This window comes from Schistocerca cancellata, chromosome 10 (genome assembly GCF_023864275.1).
Source record: "Schistocerca cancellata isolate TAMUIC-IGC-003103 chromosome 10, iqSchCanc2.1, whole genome shotgun sequence".
Classification (NCBI taxonomy): domain Eukaryota; kingdom Metazoa; phylum Arthropoda; class Insecta; order Orthoptera; family Acrididae; genus Schistocerca; species Schistocerca cancellata.
The window spans coordinates 102,745,801-102,766,930 of record NC_064635.1 but is presented as its reverse complement, the minus strand read 5'-3'; the positions used below and the strand labels follow the sequence as shown (position 1 = coordinate 102,766,930).

At 44.2% G+C, this 21,130-nt stretch overlaps 1 protein-coding gene and 1 pseudogene across 2 annotated transcripts in view; both read left to right on the top strand.

Annotated features, from left to right (window-relative positions):
- The window catches only part of LOC126106518 (syndecan-like), a 479,376-nt gene that overhangs the window by 392,233 nt on the left and 66,013 nt on the right, over positions 1 to 21,130 (top strand). The window lies entirely within an intron of this gene.
- LOC126106936 (5S ribosomal RNA) lies at positions 9,124 to 9,241 on the top strand (annotated as a pseudogene).

Here is a 21,130-nt window from a genome sequence, read left to right as displayed (position 1 = left end):
CAGTTGACGCTTCTATTCAGGATGTTAGTCTTGAAGTTTCTCCTCGCGGGGCAGCGACCAGTCGGCCGCGGCGCTTTTGTCCTCTTCAGATATGGGACGCTGCTGTCGCATTGTCGTCCTGGAGAAGGGGCAGTCAGCGTGCGATTGGCTGACTTCTTCGCAGCCCTCTCCACTCTATCGTTCCCCATTGGCGTGTCGGCGCTTGACTTTACGCCGTAACATAGTTCCTGCACACTTTCGCAATTACGGATGGATCTCCATCGACTTGTTGAGTCCATGGCACGCTGAGCAGCTGCACTACGTCTGGCAAAAGGAAGTCCGACACGATATTACGAGGTATCCCATGGCTTTTGTCAGTGCCATGTATACAGGGTGTTACAAAAAGGTACGGCCAAACTTTCAGGAAACATTCCTCACACACAAAGAAAGAAAACATGTTATGTGGACATGTGTCCGGAAACGCTTACTTTCCATGTCAGAGCTCATTTTATTACTTATCTTCAAATCACATTAATCATGGAATGGAAACACACAGCAACAGAACGTACCAGCGTGACTTCAAACACTTTGTTACAGGAAATTTTCAAAATGTCCTCCGTTAGCGAGGATACATACATCCACCCTCCGGCGCATGGAATCCCTGATGCGCTGATGCAGCCCTGAAGAATGGTGTATTGTATCACAGCCGTCCACAATACGAGCACGAAGAGTCTCTACATTTGGTATCGGGGTTGCGTAGACAAGAGCTTTCAAATGCCCCGATAAATGAAAGTCAAGAGGGTTGAGGTCAGGAGAGCGTGGAGGCCATGGAATTGGTCCGCCTCTACCAATCCATCGGTCACCGAATCTGTTGTTGAGAAGCGTACGAACACTTCGACTGAAATGTGCAGGAGCTCCATCGTGCATGAACCGCATGTTGTGTCGTACTTGCAAAGGCACATGTTCTAGCAGCACAGGTAGAGTATCCCGTATGAAATCATGATAACGTGCTCCATTGAGCGTAGGTGGAAGAACATGGGGCCCAATCAAGACATCACCAACAATGCCTGCCCAAACGCTCACAGAAAATCTGTGTTGATGACATGATTGCACAATTGCGTGCGTATTCTCGTCGGCCCACACATGTTGATTGTGAAAATTTGCAATTTGATCACGTTGGAATGAAGCCTCATCCGTAAATACAACATTTGCACTGAAATGAGGATCGACACGTTGTTGGATGAACCATTGGCAGAAGTGTACACGTGGAGGCCAATCAGCTGCTGATAGTGCCTGCACCCGCTGTACATGGGACAGAAACAACTGGTTCTCCCGTAGCACTCTCCATACAGTGACGTGGTCAACGTTACCATGTACAGCAGCAACTTCTCTGACGCTGACATTAGGGTTACCGTCAACTGCACGAAGAATTGCCTCGTCCATTGCAGGTGTCCTCCTCGTTCTAGGTCTTCCCCAGTCGCGAGTCATAGGCTGGAATGTTCCGTGATCCCTAAGACGCCGATCAATTGCTTCGAACGTCTTCCTGTCGGCATACCTTCGTTCTGGAAATCTGTCTCGATACAAACGTACCGCGCCACAGCTATTGTTGTTGTTGTTGTGGTCTTCAATCCTGAGACTGGTTTGATGCAGCTCTCCATGCTACTCTATTCTGTGCAAGCTTCTTCATCTCCCAGTACCTACTGCAACCCACATCTTTCTGAATCTGCTTAGTGTATTCATCTCTTGGTCTCCCCCTACGATTTTTACCCCCCACGCTGCCCTCCAATACTAAATTGGTGATCCCTTGATGCCACAGAACATGTCCTACCAACCGATCCCTTCTTCTCAAGTTGTGCCACAAACTTCTCTTCTCCCCAATCCTATTCAATACTTCCTCATTAGTTATGTGATCTACCCATCTAATCTTAAGCATTCTTCTGTAGCACCACATTTCGAAAGCTTCTATTCTCGTCTTGTCCAAACTATTTACCGTCCATGTTTCACTTCCATACATGGCTACACTCCATACAAATACTTTCAGAAATGACTTCCTAACACTTAAATCTATACTCGATGTTAACAAATTTCTCTTCTTCACAAACGCTTTCCTTGCCATTGCCAGTCTACATTTTATATCCTCTCTACTTCGACCATCATCAGTTATTTTGCTCCCCAAATAGCAAAACTCCTTTACTACTTTAAGTGTCTCATTTCCTAATCTAATACCCTCAACATCACCAGACTTAATTCGACTACATTCCATTATCCTCGTTTTGCTTTTGTTGATGTTCATCTTATATCCTCCCTTCAAGACACTGTCCATTCTGTTCAACTGCTCTTCCAAGTCCATTGCTGTCTCTGACAGAATTACAATGTCATCGGCGAACCTCAAAGTTTTTATTTCTTCTCCATGGATTTTAATACCTGCTCCGAATTTTTCTTTTGTTTCCTTTACTGCTTGCTCAATATACAGATTGAATAGCATCGGGGAGAGGCTACAACCCTGTCTTACTCCCTTCCCAACCACTGCTTCTCTTTCATGCCCCTCGACTCTTGTAACTGCCATCTGGTTTCCATACAAATTGTAAATAGCCTTTCGCTCCCTGTATTTTACCCCTGCCACCTTTAGAATTTGAAAGAGAGTATTCCAGTTAACATTGTCAAAAGCTTTCTCTAAGTCTACAAATGCTAGGAACGTATGTTTGCCTTTCCTTAATCTTTCTTCTAAGATAAGTCGTAAGGTCAGTATTGCCTCACGTGTTCCAGTATTTCTACGGAATCCAAACTGATCTTCCCCGAGGTCGGCTTCTACTAGTTTTTCCATTCGTCTGTAAAGAATTCGTGTTGGTATTTTGCAGCTGTGGCTTATTAAACTGATTGTTCGGTATTTTTCACATCTGTCCACACCTGCTTTCTTTGGGATTGGAATTATTATATTTTTCTTGAAGTCTGAGGGTATTTCGCCTGTTTCATACATCTTGCTCACCAGATGGTAGAGTTTTGTCAGGACTGGCTCTCCCAAGGCCGTCAATAGTTCCAATGGAATGTTGTCTACTCCGGGGGCCTTGTTTCGACTCAGATCTTTCAGTGCTCTGTCAAACTCTTCACGCAGTATCGTATCTCCCATTTCATCTTCATCTACATCCTCTTCCATTTCCATAATACTGTCCTCAAGTGCATCGCCCTTGTATAGACCCTCTATATACTCCTTCCACCTTTCTGCTTTCCCTTCTTTGCTTAGAACTGGGTTTCCATCAGAGCTCTTGATGTTCATACAAGTGGTTCTTTTATCTCCAAAGGTCTCTTTAATTTTCCTGTAGGCAGTATCTATCTTACCCCTAGTGAGATAAGCCTCCACATCCTTACATTTGTCCTCTAGCCATGCCTGCTCAGCCATTTTGCACTTCCTGTCGATCTCATTTTTGAGACGTTTGTATTCCTTTTTGCCTGCTTCAGTTACTGCATTTTTATATTTTCTCCTTTCATCAATTAAATTCAATATTTCTTCTGTTACCCAAGGATTTCTACTAGCCCTCTTCTTTTTACCTACTTGATCCTCTGCTGCCTTCACTACTTCATCCCTCAAAGCTACCCATTCTTCTTCTACTGTATTTCTTTCCCCCATTCCTGTCAATTGTTCCCTTATGCTCTCCCTGAAACTCTTTACAACCTCTGGTTCTTTCAGTTTATCCAGGTCCCATCTCCTTAAATTCCCACCTTTTTGCCACAGCTATTGCCCCGTGCTAATCCATACATCAAATAGGCATCTGCCAACTCCGCATTTGTAAACACTGGACTGACTGGAAAACCACGTTCTTGATGAACACTAACCTGTTGATGCTACGTACTTGGTTCAAATGGCTCTGAGCACTATGGGACTCAACTGCTGTGGTCATAAGTCCCCTAGAACTTAGAACTACTTAAACCTAACTAACCTAAGGACATCACACACATCCATGCCCGAGGCAGGATTCGAACCTGCGACCGTAGCGGTCGTGCGGTTCTAGACTGTAGCGCCTTTAACCGCTCGGCCACTCCGGCCGGCATGCTACGTACTGATGTTCTTGTAGTACTGTAGAGCAATGAGTCGCATGTCAACACAAGCACCGAAGTCAACATTACCTTCCCTCAATTGGGCCAACTGGCGTTGAATCGAGGAAGTACAGTACATACTGACGAAACTAAAATGAGCTCTAACACGGAAATTAAGCGTTTCCGGACACATGTCCACAAAACATCTTTTCTTTATTTGTGTGTGAGGAATGTTTCCTGAAAGTTTGGTCGTACCTTTTTGTAACACCCTGTATACCTTATCAGGCCTGGTAACAGCGCAGAACACGAACAGCACTGATGCACTCTGGTAACCACTGTACTGGTGTAAGGTGGCCATAATTTCGCACCTTACAAGCACTCATCCACATACTTTGCCGTGAACCACAATTAGGTTTCATTTGATAGGGTGTACATCGTATATATGAATATTGAAAGGAGACTGACATTGGCACGTACGCCTTGTAAATAATTGTTAACGCTTATCGCACGAAAGGTGACGGAGTGTCTTTATAAGCAGAATGGCGTAATGAATGAACGCCTATACTAGTACAGGTTGGAACGCCAGTGGAGATGAAACGGCAGGCAGAACTCAAGTTCTTTGTGCAAGGCCCGCACAGGTGTTGGTCCTGCTTAAAAACAGGAAGTATCTGGAAGGACATCGTGGCACCTGAGCTGTGGAGCACAATATGGTGACGGCCGGCTGCTATTGTTGCAGGACCATAAGGATAACCGGGAACTCTGCAAATCTTGGACGCAGGTGAGAGGATCGAAGAAGCGGTTTTTCCCGCAAACTTTCCGCGGTGGACTACAAAAGACTAAAATATGGTTGGTCGGCGTTCAGAAGAATCTGTAGACAGGGAGAATATTCCGCGATTTCGTGAATATGATTCGTTTTCGGAATTACGGGGGTGGGGAGCTAGCGGTGGGGAGACGAGGTTTTCCGTTGTGAGCGCCTGTGTGTGACGGTCGCTCAGTATCAGCTTTGTTGGTGCAGACGGACTTGCTGTCTTTGCTCTCAGGAGAGTTTCCGGTTAGAACAGTTAGGCACTGTACTGTTGCGAACCTGTACGGTTCTGGACTTCACCTCCGGGTTGGAAATCGTCGTTGAGTACGCAGCGTTCAGTAATTGAGAGCACTTCCTCTGCCTATACTTGCATTGAGACATCTGAATTCCGCCCTTGTGGTTGGGAGTTCGCGTTTGTCGTCTGTAGAACACAGAGAAGAGAAGACAGTATTGATTAGTCAGAGGACAGCCTTCTTCCGTTCTACTGTTTGAAAGAGTTTACCTATGGCTGGAGTTCTTCCATCATCGCAGACGAGTACGAGAACCATTCACTTCGACGCATCGGACGCAGTACGTACGGTGGTATCGCAAATTGCTTCGGCTTATTAGGGCTATCAAAGCTAAACGGCTGTGATCACGTTAGTTTATTTCCACTGAGGTTCCATACCACTGTAGACCTCCTTTGAAAGCAGTGTCTTCTAGCGTTTTGTACGTAGATGCTGTCAGTCATTTCGCGTCAGTGATATTGAAACATCCCCTTAGAAAAATTATACATGACTGTGCTTAAACTGACACACAATATTTTTAGCGCAACGCAATCTGACTTTCAGAAATCCCTACAAAAGAATGGCCCTGACTAACATTAACCTATGCGTTTCACAAATCGCTTACCTCACAAAAATCTTGGTTACTCGAACTACTGCAATACAGCGAGCGCCACTACTGCCAGCTAAATAAAAGATTCAAACTATGGAAGGCACTAACTACTGATAGGCATAGTTAGAAAATGAAAGATTTTGATAGAGAACAAACAATGTATTTACCTTAATAATCATAATATATACAGCAGTTCATGACATCCATTCTGTACTCAAAAATCCGCCATCTCATTTCCCACATCCACCACTGCTGGCGGCTCACCTAAAACTGCGCAACGCTACGCGCTGTTCACATCCAGCTGCCGCTGCCAAACACTACAATGGCAGACAACAATGCAAACTAGCCACAGACTCCACACAGCACAGCCAGTGATTTTCATACAGAGCGCTACGTAACGTTGCCAATAAGAAAACATAAACAGCCTACTTACAATATTAGACCGTGCAGTCATAACAAGGGTCAGAGTTGAGCAATTGATTAATAATTTTAGTTAGGAAATATATACTTAAAGGGTTGATTTCAATCTATAATAAATACATATTGAACAACAACGTTTATCATTTAGTAGTATTAGTTGCTTTCATCATTCATTAGATTGTAATTTATATGTTAAAAAGAGCATTAAGAGATACAAAGATCTGCTTCAGGGGGTAGTCAGACAGGGCTAAATCATCATAGCGTGTAACCTCCCCACAAAAAATAGTGTCAGTAAAAATGTAAATGAGCCAAGCGTAACCTCCTCAAATAAAAAAATGAAAATGTGAGCCAAGTGTAACCTCGCCACAAAAAATAGTAATTAAATGAATTTTTCTAAGATTGTAACCTCTGAACAAAATTGGCTCCGATTTATAGTCGCTGTGCAAAGAATGCATTCACACTTAATATTCCCACAAAATTATTTTCTCATTTAATGTCAAGTTCGGAATAGAAAAATTCCTAAACACCAAAAATAATAAAAAAGTTTCTGTAACATGATAAATTTTATGAGGACAGCAGCGCTGGCCTTTGGCCCTGTATTCTGAATAAAAAAAGCAAAAATTCTTACCTCAATAAAACTGCAATTATATCCGCTCTTAATTACTCATTTTTCGACACAGCTTCGTACAATGCTGGCATATATTTTTTTTTTATTTTTGGATGCAATGATAATGCATTGGAAATTCTTTAAATTGAAATGAATGCTTTTCTTTAAAAGAATTGATTTATATTATAAAAATTATTATTGGGGAATTTTTTTGAAACAAATTAAATTACAATTAACATACATTATTAAATATGCGCAGGCTGCTCCTTTACCTTCTACAACAATACTCATCCTCCAGAGTCCTGACCAGAGTCGCGAACAGAGCACACAGCCGACGCATGCCGACTCCCCGACTACTACCGACTGCCTACTACTGTCGACAGACAACTACTACCGGACTGACTAATACTGCTGGACTGACGACTGACTCGCTACTACTGTCGACTCGCGCGGTCAAGCGCAGACTAGCAACAGCTAACGATAAACTACTCTCTGGTCAGAGATTCTGTCATGCCTCACCCATCGCCGGCAATGTACACGTCTTTCAAGCGTTTATTATTTTCCGTTGCGCACATTCATTTTCACACCCGCCTGTAGTAGCATCTTGGACTGGTCACAAAAACTCTTAATCATTTACTTGCCCGCCGGTGTCGTGTTCGTGTACGAGGTGCTACTCACATTGGATCATGTCTAGGTGCTTTCCTTTTTTGTTAGGCAGTGTATTTGTACATAGAAAGTGTATCTTCTTTGGAAATCTGTTGCCACGTTCCACATCCTAACGATCCACATAACACGCAAATAAATGAATCAGACACTTCCACTAGCATAAATCCGTCAAGGTCTTTCCTCAGTGGTAACACCGGTTTCCGTCAGATCACTGCAGTTAAGCGCTGTTGGGCGTGGCCAACACTTGGATGGGTGACCGTCCGGGTCTGCTGAGCAATGTAGCCAAGCGGAGTGCACTCAGCCCTAGTAAGGCGAATTGAAGAGCCACTGTACTGACAAATATCGGCTCTGGTAACGAAAAGTTACAACGACCGTGAAGTGATGTGCTTACTACATGCTCCTCCAAATTCGCATGTATTGATGCCTCTCGGATTAGGATGACTTGGCGGCCGGTCGGTAACGTTCGGCGTTCCGAGACCTGTTCGGACGGAGCTTTTAGTATATAAGAATAAATCTGCTTTGTAACGGTCCGTCCGTTTAATAAAATTTCATGCTGTTTTCTTAGCATCTTCTAGCATTATAAAGCGAGTATCGTATTGACAGGAGGTAGCGTCCGTCTGTGGATAGCCTTCGCTTTGATCCACCCACGTAACCCCCGATGTTTACCCTGTCCACTTGCCTCCCTAATTAGACGCAGCTGAGTCTCATCAGCGAGTCCGCTTTCTGAGACTATTTTCAATTGCGGAATCGCAGGATCCGCTCTTATTTTACGTCTTGTTTCCTTGAATCATTCCTGCAATGCTCTCGCTTCTTCCGGAACTATCTGGCATCTCTCCTCTCCTCTCATCCCTCTCTCTCGCTCGCTCCGTCACTCATATTTCCATACTGCTTCTCTTTTTCTTGTGACGCGGATTTGATATTAGAGATCATACTGCTTCTCTTTTTCTTGTGAAGCAGATTTGAAATTAGAGAGCGTAGTAGTTATGAAGGAAACGAAGAGTGAGAGAGAAGGTTCCTTATTTTGATGATGCTGCGTTCCTTTGCCACTCTGCCATAAGCAAATTCTGTGTGTGTGTATGCGTGTGTCCCCGAGTATTCAGTGCTGATGTTTTAATTAAAGCCTGTGCTAAATTTATACTGCGCTCCTGAAGCCTCACCTCTGCTGCGTCGAGAATCAACGCGCGCACGTCCCTTCCCGGTTCTATTTTCGATGCCTTTATCTGGCGCCACCTCCTCGCCTGCTGACAAAAGCCTTTCCCGGGCGAGGAGGCATCGCCGCTACCCTCACGTCACTCTTGTTCATTTTTTTCCCGCGAATATATAGTCCGCAGAGGGATTATTTTCACCCCTCGAAGCCCGGTGTTAATCCCGACGCCGCACCCCTGGCTGAATATTTTCGGGAACTAGTTGACGTCAGAGGTCAGTCAATAGGTAAAGCTGGCTAGTCCGTACCCGGGGGCGGCGCAGCTTTCTGAAATATTCGTGGTGTACACTTATGCCACAACTGTTTTTATTATCCGACCTCTGCGCTTCTCTGGAAAATGAAAATAAACACCCAACACTTGAGAGTTCTCGGGTAATCATCCGAGATGTTGATTATATTTTTATGAACTCTCCGATACCTTGGAACTAAACGCGGAGAATTTGGATTGTTTCACTGAATTCTTTAGAGACGTGCTCACGTCACGGATTCCGTATACAGAGATATAGCGAAACACAATTCGCCCTGTCAGGAACAGGCAACGGCCTTGCCGCAGTGGATACACCGGTTCCCGCCAGATCACCGAAGTTAAGCTCTGTCGGGCGTGGCCGGCACTTGGATGGGTGACCATCCAGGCCACCATGCGCTGTTGCCATTTTTCGGGGTGCACTCAGCACTCAGCCTCGTGATGCCAATTGAGGAGCTACTCGATCGAATAGTAGCGGCTCCGGTCAAAGAAAACCATCATAACTACCGGGAGAGCGGTGTGCTGACCACATGCCCCTCCTATCCGCATCCTCATCTAAGGATGGCACGGCGGTCGGATGGTCCCGATGGGCCACTTGTTGCCTGAAGACGGAGTGCTTGTCAGGAACGTCGTGATTTACCGCCAAGAGCTACTGATAAAATTTCATTGCTGGACAAACACTTCCGGTCCACAGACGGTCATCAAATTGCTGCATACCAACTGAAATAACGCTTAAAGAGTATTAAAAGGTTAAACTAACACAGTAATGTTAACTGAGACACATGCCAACGAAATCCCACATGTAACAATATCTGACATACTCACATAAAAACCTTCATACCATAATACTAGGCAATATAAAATCGGCGTTAGATAACAAAATTCGTCTTTGGCAGTTAAACTAAGACACACAGAATAATATAACCAAAAAAAAAAAGGCTCTGAGCACTATGGGACTTAACTTCTAAGGTCATCAGTCCGCTAGAACTTAGAACTACTTAAACCTAACTAACCTAAGGACATCACACACATTCATGCCCGAGGCAGGATTCGAACCTGCGACCTTAGCGGTCACGCGGTTCCAGACTGTAGCGCCTTTAACCGCTTGGCCACCCCGGCCGGCGAATAATATAACCAGCTATGAACAAAACATAGCATATAATCAGAGATACATCTTATTTATACACAATTACGTATCATCACATAGTGAGTTAAATTACATTTTGTCGTAAAATGTACCAGCCAGTGTATTCGTTCATGCTACATCAGCAATCAGCATTAACGCTAGCAACAGAGGCATTCTTCATAGGTTCTTTTGGACATGTCCCGAAGAACAGACATCTTATGCAGTCCAGTGGCCGTACATGCAAATATTTATTCAAAGATTTTCAATTGCATTAGCCGCATGTAGGCGTTGAAACGAACCAATGGCAACAGGCGGAAATTTGCGCCGTAGCGGAACTCGAACCCCGATCTCCCGCTCAACGTGAGCGCTGTACTTAAGCACATCGGCGATCCGAGCACACTGCTCGTGCGACCCAAATTCCCAGCCTCTTACACAACACAAGCGTAGCGTCGCCGTTTCGGATTCCCGCAACAGGTCGGGCTTGTTGTGAAAGAATGGATCTCTGATAGTCATACCGTATTGACATATACGAGGCGCGATCAGTAATACATCACATTTTTCCTGAAAGCAGACTGTTTCATTCAGGATTTCAACATACCTTAGTATTCCTCGTTCATTTGACTAAAAAACCCTACTTTTCAGCATAACCTCAATTCAATGTGATGGCCTCACGCCCCCGAACTGGGATGGCCTGTTTGCCCTCATGGTACCACTCTACGATGGGACGTTTGCAAAGTCCGTGCAAAAATAAAAACTACCTACGTGTTTGGATTAAACATTTTTTTTTCTTTTTCGACATAGTCTCCTTTTAAACTTATACACTTCGTCCAATGCTGTTCTAATTTGTTGATCCCTTCCAAATAATAGGAAATGTCCAAGTCTGCAAAATAGCTATTAGTTGCTGCAATCACCTCCTCGTTTGGATAAAATCTTTGTCCCGCCAGCCATTTCTTCAAATTGGGGAACAAATAGTAGTCCGAGGGAGCCAAGTCTGGAGAATAAGGAGGATGTGAAACGAGTTGGAATCCCATTTCCATTAATTTTGCGACCACAACTGCTGAGGTGTGTGCTGGTGCAATGTCGTGATGGAGAAAGACTTTTTTGCAGTCCAATCGCAGGCGTTTTCTTGCAGCTCGGTTTTCAAACAGTCCGATAACGATGAATAATATGCGACTGTAATAGTCGATGAGGATTATCCCTTGCGAATCCCAAAAGACAGTAGCCATAACCTTTCCGGCCGAAGGACTGGTCTTCGCCTTTTTTGGTGCAGATGCTCCCTTGCTAATCTATTGTTTAGATTGTTGTTTGGTCTCAGGAATGTAGTAATGTATCCATGTTTCAACCACAGTGACAAACGACGCTTAAACTCCTGCGGATTCTTCCTCAACAGCTGCAAACCATCCTTGCAACACTTTACACGATTCCGTTTTTGGTCAAGCGTGAGCAATCGCAGAACCCATCTTGCGGATAGCTTTCTCATGTCCAAATGTTTATGCAAAATATTATGTACCCGTTCATTCGAGTTGCCCACAGCACTAGCAATCTCACACACCTTAACTCTTCTACCATCCATCACCGTTTTATCAATGATTTCTGGAGTCGTAACCTCCACAGGGCGTCCAGAGCGTTCAGCATCACTTGTGCCCATATGGCCACTCCGAAAATTTTGAAGCCACTTATAAACTGTTCTAATCGAAGGTGCAGAGTCACCGTAATTTATATCAAGCCTCTCTTAAGTCTCCTGAGTCGTTTTGGCTTTAATAATGTATTGTTTAATCACTACACGAAATTATTCTTCGTACATTTTTGGACAATCACTCGACTTCCTTGATTCACACGAATGCCAAACACAAAGAAATGGACTAATATGGGTGCAACTTGATGTGCGTTCTTTCCAAAGATGCTACTAACTAAACGTGACCTCTATATGCGCCGGTGGTGTCATCTCTCGCACTTTGAACGGACTTTTCAAACGGGTGGATCTCGGAGCCAACGTCTTGCTGCATCAGTAACTTCTCCATCATCCACGTACTGCTTCACATGAAGTGCATTGGGCCAGACAGATGGATGCTGGAAGGTGCGAGATCTGAGAATGAAGAACAGTCCAATGAAGTTCTGTGAACAGTTTTCGTGCGCACCGACTTGTGTGATGCCTTGCGTTGTCATGGAGAAGGAGAAGTTGCATTTTTGTGGCGACGAGCACATTGAAGTCGTTTTATCAATGATCTGAGGGTAGCACAATACACTTCAGAGTTGATCGTTATACCATGAGGGAGTACATTAAACAGGATAACCCTTTCAGAGTACCGGGCCACTTATGTAGCGAAGTGTTTGGTTGTGATTCTTCGAGCACCTTGAATGAGAGTGTCGACACATTCCACCGTTGCAGGTGTATGTAGCTGCCCGGAAATCGGGAGGTCGAACAGGTTTGCGCGACTTTGTAGCGATGATGATTGATGCCTCGCTCAATAACACACCGTGCTTTTTGTTCACTGCTCGGTCTCCGTAGACATTCTGCAAGCGACTATGAACATTTGCGATGCTCTGGTTTTCCGCCAGAAGGAACTCAATGACAGTTGTCTGCTTGGAACGCACCTCCGTTACAAACACCGTTTTGAAGGCTACAATCTTTTAAACGAAATGGGCTGAGAAAAAAGAGTGTTGTATTAATTAATTGACCACCTCTCGTATGCAGAGAAGTAGCTGGGTGGCGTAGTTTGAGGTTGACAGTAGAACATTTTTCATTTTCACTGTGGTTCCCATTTCGCGACGGATGGGACATTGAGAAAAAAAGCCCTTGTACATGGCTGTTGTGAAGATGTGTTCTTTTCCATGGTTCCACTTAATGATGTATTGGAACAGCTGGATCGAATATTTCCTGCCGATATTTTAGAACTGTTTACGTGTTGTTTGACGACCAAGTGGAATGAACAGTTTTATGAGCAAACGAATGGCGTGGCTATGGGAAGCCCCCTAAGTCCCGTAATTGCAAACTTCTTTATGGAGAAATTCGAAGAACAGGCCTTAGGTACTGCCAGAAAAAAACCAAATGTATGGTTCCGATACGTGGATGACACGTTTGTGCTGTGGAGACATGGTAGGGAGGAACTAAGCCGGTTCCACGAACATCTGAACAGTATAAACTCGAGAATTCAGTTTACAATGGAGGAGGAGGTAGACGGCAAATTACATTTCCTCGATGTGCTTGTTTTTAGAAACGAAAATGGTAGTTCGGGCCACTCAGTGTACCGCAAACCCACGCACACGGACCATTATTTGCACCGGGATTCGAACCACCACCCACAACAGAAGCGGGGTGTTATCAAGACGTTAGCGGGCAGAGCTAGAAATATTTGTGAACCTGAGTTGCTCGACGCTGAGATGGAACATCTCCACAATGCACTAATGAAGAACGGATATTCGTCCGCCGAAATAAAACGTGCGTTGAGGCAGCCACGCAGAAATCATACTGACGTACAGGCTACTGCAAAATCTAAGGTTTTCCTGCCGTTTGTTAAAAATGTAACGGAAAGAATAGGGAGGATCTTGACGAAGCGGAATATTACCGTAATTTACAAGCCCACCAGGAAGATACAGGAATACCTTAAGCCTGCCAAGGACGCTCGCAAACCATTAGAAAAAGCTGGAGTGTATAGGATCCCATGCAGCTGTGGTGATGTTTATGTGGGTACCACCAAAATAACTGTTTCTAAACGTTTGGAAGAGCACATGGGAAATTGTAGATGAGCAGAAACGGAACGATCAGCTGTTGCGGAGCATGCTTTCCAGCCAGGGAACCACAATATTCGTTTCGAGGAGACGCAAGTACTAGCGGCCACAAGCGGATATTACGAAAGATGTGTACCACCCGTTCACTACTGGGTGATGGCGACGGCGACGGACAGCGGCCAATTGCACTGACGTTTTCAAAACACGTGACGTCACGCCGCGGCGCGGGAGCGCGCGGACACGGAATTTAGCGGCAGTCAGTAGCGAGCCAGTGGGTGTGTTGGACCTTCCATCGAGCTACGGACCCCCTTGAAGATGTCTCCCGCAGTCGGAGACGAAACGTTGGGAATCACCACAGAATTCATCAACCGACCACGGCATAACAGCCCGGATAATTATAATGGGCATGATTACAATAAATTATAATTAGAAGATGAAACTGACCCCAACCTATTTGGCCCTTTCCACAATCCTAATTACCGGTTCTGCCCAGCGGACTTACATGGCGCCTCTAAACCAACATACTTTCAGAAAAAAAGTGTTGCCATTATTTGTTGAACGCCCCTTGTAGCGTATTGCAGTGTTAGTAACGTAAAAATTGAAAGTAAAAAATTTCGTCATAGGGACACGACACCAGGGTCCTCGGAGTACGGTTCTGCACTCTTGCGCCAAACGGTGCCTGGAAACCACGCAAACGTAATGGCAGATGCCTCGCCCGACCCGCTCCAAAAATGCCTTCTTTTTTTTTTTTCCTAAACGCTTGGCTATCTGGAGCTGCCAATTCTGTCACTTTCATTTCGGGCTTCGGGCAACCGCCGCATCTAACATATATCTGGATCTAATAGGCGATGACGATTGTGCGTGGCCCTCTTGTCAGTGAACATCGCGGTACTCGGGAGTGGGAGTTTTGTTAAATACTGTATATGCAGTGATTAATCAAAAAAATAAATACTGAATTCTGCAATATTATTTACTCTGTACTGCAATATTATTTACTCTGTTAAATATTGTGGGCTAGCATGAGACTCTGAAATAACCCAATACCACGATAACGTACGTACGGACATCGGCTATTCCGAAGTACGCACGAAATATTTTATACACAGCGCGCGACTCACCGCCTTCTAATACATAGTTCGCGTGAGCGCTTCTGTTATGGAGAGAAAATATGCGTGCTTTTACGCAAACTGTAATGATTAATTTGGTTCTCAGGGACTACTGGTCATTTATGTATCAACTTCCACAGAGAAACCGAGATATTTTTATGCTTATTAAACGGAATATTTTTCTGTATCTACTATTCGCTATCTGCAAGGCAAAAACTGAGGAGAATCTCATCTGCCGTTAAGCGGCCAATCTTACACATACTGAACTCATTCTGTACGAAAGCATTAATGAATGGAATTTGTCTTTAATTTACTTGCTTTGAAACTATTAAAAGATCAAAATAGCGAAGTCTCCTGCATTTACTTTTAATATTACAGAATGAATTTCTCACTAAAAATATCGTCAGCGTAATGGCCGACCAAATGCTGCTAGGGAAAGAGAGCTCCCCGCAACACGAAGTTCTGAAATAGAGTCATTAATTACAATTACTTCCGGCTATTATGAGAGGTGCTCACTACTTCAATAAACAACACTATTGGACATATACTCTGATAACTTACAGACAGACTTACATTAAATATCAGACTGTGATACAATGGCGGCCACATTATCTGTGTTCTTCTTCATTTACGTTACACCGATACTATAAACAAAAGGTTATTTGTTAAAGCATTGCTGCTTGCGAGCTTTACATATAATAAACTACACTTTTTAATATTTGATATTCATAGCGCACAAACAGTCTTTCGTCACGTGGGCTGAGAACCCAATAATAATAATAATAATAATAATAATAATAAAGACGCATCCAACACATGGCTAATAAAAGACAATATATACAGTGAGACGGAAGGATTCATAATTGCAATACAGGATCAAACAATAAACACCAGATATTACAGCAAGAATATTATTAAAGATCCCAATACCACAACAGATAAATGCAGACTTTGCAAACAACAAATGGAAACAGTAGATCACATCACAAGCGGATGTACAATACTAGCAAATACAGAATACCCCAGAAGACATGACAATGTAGCAAAAATAATACATCAACAGCTTGCCTTACAATATAAACTTATAAAACAACACGTTCCCACATACAAGTATGCACCACAAAATGTACTGGAGAATGATAAATACAAATTATACTGGAACAGAACCATTATAACAGATAAAACAACACCACATAACAAACCTGACATCATACTCACCAATAAAAGGAAGAAATTAACACAACTAATCGAAATATCCATACCCAATACAACAAATATACAAAAGAAAACAGGAGAAAAAATTGAAAAATACATCCAACTGGCTGAGGAAGTCAAGGACATGTGGCATCAGGATAAAGTTGACATTATACCAATTATACTATCAACTACAGGAGTCATACTACACAATATCCACCAGTACATCAATGCAATACAGCTACATCCAAACTTATATATACAACTACAGAAATCCGTAATTATTGATACATGTTCAATCACCCGAAAGTTCCTAAATGCAATGTAACATATACCGTACAGTTAAAAAGAAGTCACGCTTGATAAAGGTCCGCGTCACTTTCCATTTTTGACGAGACATAACGTCTGAGAAAAGAAAGAAAGAATAATAATAATAATAATAATCCTCATCACTTGGAAAGGTGCATATCAGAAGTACAACAGCAAAAAATCCCCAGAGAACTTACAGGCTTCCAACGAAATACGAAAACAACCGCAAAAATTATCAGACAAACCAAGAAAAAAATTAATGAAAGAACAGTTGGACTCCATAGAGGACAACTTCCGTAACTCCAACACAAGAGATTTCTACAGAAGGTTTGCAAGGTAAGTCAGAGGATACACAACACAGAACCTCTGCTTAAGGAAAAGTGATGGAAAAGTGGCACTGACAAATAAGTATAACTGCAAGATGCTGGCACAGTATTTCTCACAACTTCTGAATTGCCCAGAACCCACAGAGAGATTCTTAGAGGAGGACAGACGGAAGCACACAGACTCACTATCCCCAACGCAAGAGGAGGTACACAGACATATCCTCAATCTCAGAAACACAGATGTGGTGAAGATGGTACAGTGGCCGAAATGCAAAAACCTCGGATCAAACTGACTTAGAGAACTCACACTTATCACAGACAGCTGGACGTCAGAAAATCTGCCACATGACTGGAAATGCGCACTGATTCATACATTACATAAAAAGGCGAATTCACGGACGTAAACAATTACAGGGGCATTTCCCTACTACAAGCCACACACAAGATGCTTTCAGCGTGCCTACTCAAAAGGACACAGGAGCAGCTGGAACACAAGATCGGTGAGTACCAGGCGGGCTTCCAACCTGGTCGCCCCTGTGCAGAACAAATTTTCAATTTGAAAACTGCGCTGAAGATCAAAGCCCTCATAAATACGCCAGTCATATGCACTTTCGTTGATTTTAAGAAAGCGTATGACTCCGTTGACCATCAGTCATTGTTCACCATCCTATACGAACAAGGTTTGGACAACAAAACACTGCGGCTGATCAGACACTGACAAACACGACGTCAAAACTGAAATTTAGGGGGAAATCTCTGCCCTTTGAGATCAGGACAGGAGTGCGTTGGCGGCTGCTGTGACCGAGCGGTTCTAGGCGCTTCAGTCCGGAACCGCGCTGCTGCTACGGTCGCAGGTTCCAGTCCTGCATCGGGCATGAATGTGTGTGATGTCCTTAGGTTAATTAGGTTTAAGTAGTTCTAAGTCTACGTAACTGATGACCTCAGAAGTTAAGCCCCGTAGTGCTCAGAGCCATTTGAACCATTCTGAATAGGCGGGCATCAAGGTGATGGGCTCTCACCACTCCGCTTCAACCCAGTGTTGGACAAAGTCATTAAGGAATAGGAGAAAGAGCTGAAATTACAAGGATATTGGAAGCCAGTGCGACTAGGACGACCCAAGGATGAACGGGAAGTTGGCTGTTTACCTCCGCGGACGACGTGGCTCTACTCACAGACAACTAAACCACAGCAGTTTGCAGGTAGAAGTACCCAAAGAGTGCGCAGGAAAAGTAGAGCTACAGATCTCTTCTGCACGAAGTTCGTCGTACTGAATACAAACCCAAAATATGGTAAGATCAACAGAGTAACAATTTTAAGTACCTAGGGGAAGTGCTCGAACCGACAGGAAAGGAGAAAATCATGCAAAACATCAGGTTACTGAAGATGAAGAGAGCCTTATATAAAACACAGGGTATCTACAGCAAAAAATGTTTGTCTACCTCCATCAAAACTCGACACTACAATACGGTAATCAGATCTGAGGTGCTATTAGCCTGCGAGACACAGACGCTACACACCAACGGCGACCTAGCGAAGATCCTCACAGACGAAAGAAAAATTATCAGGAAAATTATTGGACCAAAACTCACAGACGAAGGGTACAGGATTCACTACAGAGACACTTCAGAGAAGCAGTCATCAGAAAAAGGCGACTAAAATTTCATGGTCACATCAGCAGACTCTCACAGACCAGACTCACCAACAGAATACTCAGATACACTCAGAGGCTCGAAACAACTACACCTTGGATGGCACAAGTTAAAATTGTTTTGGAAAAAGCACAGGCAGATTCAGCGGACATCGCAGACAAAAGCGTCGGTAGACAAAAAATACACAAGTGTGAACTAATAGAGAAGACAACACCTAAAGCCCAAAGACCAAAGTGGACCGAAGAAAGGAAGAGGGCCTTTAGCGAACGAATGAAAGAGTACTGGAAGAACAGGAAGAACAAGTAGTCATAAATGCTTCGCGCGGTCTGGTAAAGGCCTGTAACGCATGTAATAATAATTATAATAATAACCAGTCGTTCTACAACTAATCACACCACCAGTGCCTGTAACCGCCGGTACAATTTTACCCTGGTGCGTCGCTATTTAGTGGCTCCAGCGAGACCCGGGAGTCTGTGATGGAGACAGAAGTGGAGAACCGCTACCGCCGCCTTACGCCTCGTCGCCGGAGTTTAATTGGATTACGTGGGGTGGGAAGCTCCGCGGGGGCGTCACAGGAAGTCGGCCTGAAATACCGAATTACGACGGGGTTTCGCGGCCCGTCGAATTCAGCCGCCGTAATGAAGACTGCCCTCTGACTTGGTTCTCTCCTCAGTTCCTCCAGCGGCTGTTATAAGACTCAAACTCCACACGTCTCCAAGATGGCACCCCTATAGCACGCTACTCGGCAATTCATATACGAATATTTTGTGATCTGCACAAGGATCATTTATCCATTGTACTGGTTGTCGAGCACCGTGGCTGTGGACTATATTATTTTAAGAAACACAGAAACCGGCCACTTTTTTACGCACGCTATAAGACATAAACAGCGACGCACCAAGAAGAGCTTAGTCAAATGGGACGTACGAGGTGCATTCAAGTTCTAAAGCCTCCGATTTTTTTTCTCCGGACTGGAAAGAGATAGAAACATGCGCATTGTTTTAAAATGAGGCCGCGTTCATTGTCAATACGTCCCAGAGATGGCAGCACCGTACGGCAGATGGAATTTTACCGCCAGCGGCGAGAATGAGAACTGTTTTAAATACTTAAATTGGCGACGATTTTCGTACTTCAGCAGTGTGCAATCATTCGTTTTCTGAATTTGCGTGGTGTGAAACCAATTGAAATTCATCGACAGTCGAAGGAAACATGTGGTGATGAAGTTATGGATGTGTCGAAAGTGCGTTCGTGGGTGCGACAGTTTAATGAAGGCAGAACATCGTGTGACAACAAACCGAAACAACCTCGGGCTCGCACAAGCCGGTCTGACGACATGATCGAGAAAGTGGAGAGAATTGTTTTGGTGGATCGCCAAATGACTGTTGAACAGATCGCCTCCAGAGTTGGCATTTCTGTGGGTTCTGTGCACATAATCCTGCATGACGACCTGAAAATGCGAAAAGTGTCATCCAGGTGGGTGCCACGAATGCTGACGGACGACCACACGGTTGCCCGTGTGGCATGCTGCCGAGCAATGTTGACGCGCAACGACAGCACGAATGGGACTTTCTTTTCGTCGGTTGTGACAATGGATGAGACGTGGATGCCATTTTTCAATCCAGAAACAAAGCGCCAGTCAGCTCAATGGAAGCACACAGATTCACCGCCACCAAAAAAATTTCGGGTAACCGCCAGTGCTGAAAAAATGGTGGTGTCAAATGGTTCAAATGGCTCTGAGCACTATGGGACTTAACTTCTAAGGTCATCTGTCCCCTAGAACTTAGAACTGCTTAAACCTAACTAACCTAAGGACATCACACACATCCATGCCCGAGGCAGGATTCGAACCTGCGACCGTAGCGGCCGCGCGGTTTTAGACTGTAGCGATGGTGTCCATGTTCTGGGACAGCGAGGCCGTAATCCTTACCCTTTGCGTTCCAAAGGGCACTACGGTAACAGGTGCATCCTACGAAAATGTTTTGAAGAACAAATTCCTTCCTGCAATGCAACAAAAACGTCCGGGAAGGGCTGCGCGTGTGCTGTTTCACCAAGACAACGCACCCACACATCGAGCTAACGTTACGCAACAGTTTCTTCGTGATAACAACTTTGAAGTGATTCCTCATGCTCCCTACTCACCTGACCTGGCTCCTAGTGACTTTTGGCTTTTTCCAACAATGAAAGACACTCTCCGTGGCCGCACATGCACCAGCCGTGCTGCTATTGCCTCAGCGATTTTCCAGTGGTCAAAACAGACTCCTAAAGAAGCCTTCGCCGCTGCCATGGAATCATGGCGTCAGCGTTGTGAAAAATGTGTACGTCTGCAGGGCGATTACGTCGAGAAGCAACGCCAGTTTCATCGATTTCGGGTGAGTAGTTAATTAGAAAAAAAATCGGAGGCCTTAGAACTTGAATGCACCTCGTAAATCGGTAGACGTGACGTGCGTGTATAGACAAACAAGTGATTACAATTTTAGAAAAGGAAATGGTGATACGTTCAAGGGAAACAGGTTCACAGATTGAACAACAATGCATTGGTCCACCCCTGGTCCTCATGCAGGCAATTATTACGTTTCACATTAATTAACAGAGTTGCTGGATGTCCTTCCGAAGGATGTCGTGCCAAATTGTGTCCAATTGGCGAGACGGAATCTTGAGCTGGTTGGAATGCTCCTCAATCAGGGAGCGATGGGTTTATTTCTGTCCTACCACTGAAAGTACTTATATTAACATGTCTATATACATGTCTAATATACATCTAGCAGAATTAGTTCTTTTTGAAGGAGACACTAATACATACAGCAATGGCAGATGTGGTAAATGATGCTCTGAAATGTTTTATTGACTAGTTTTGTGCT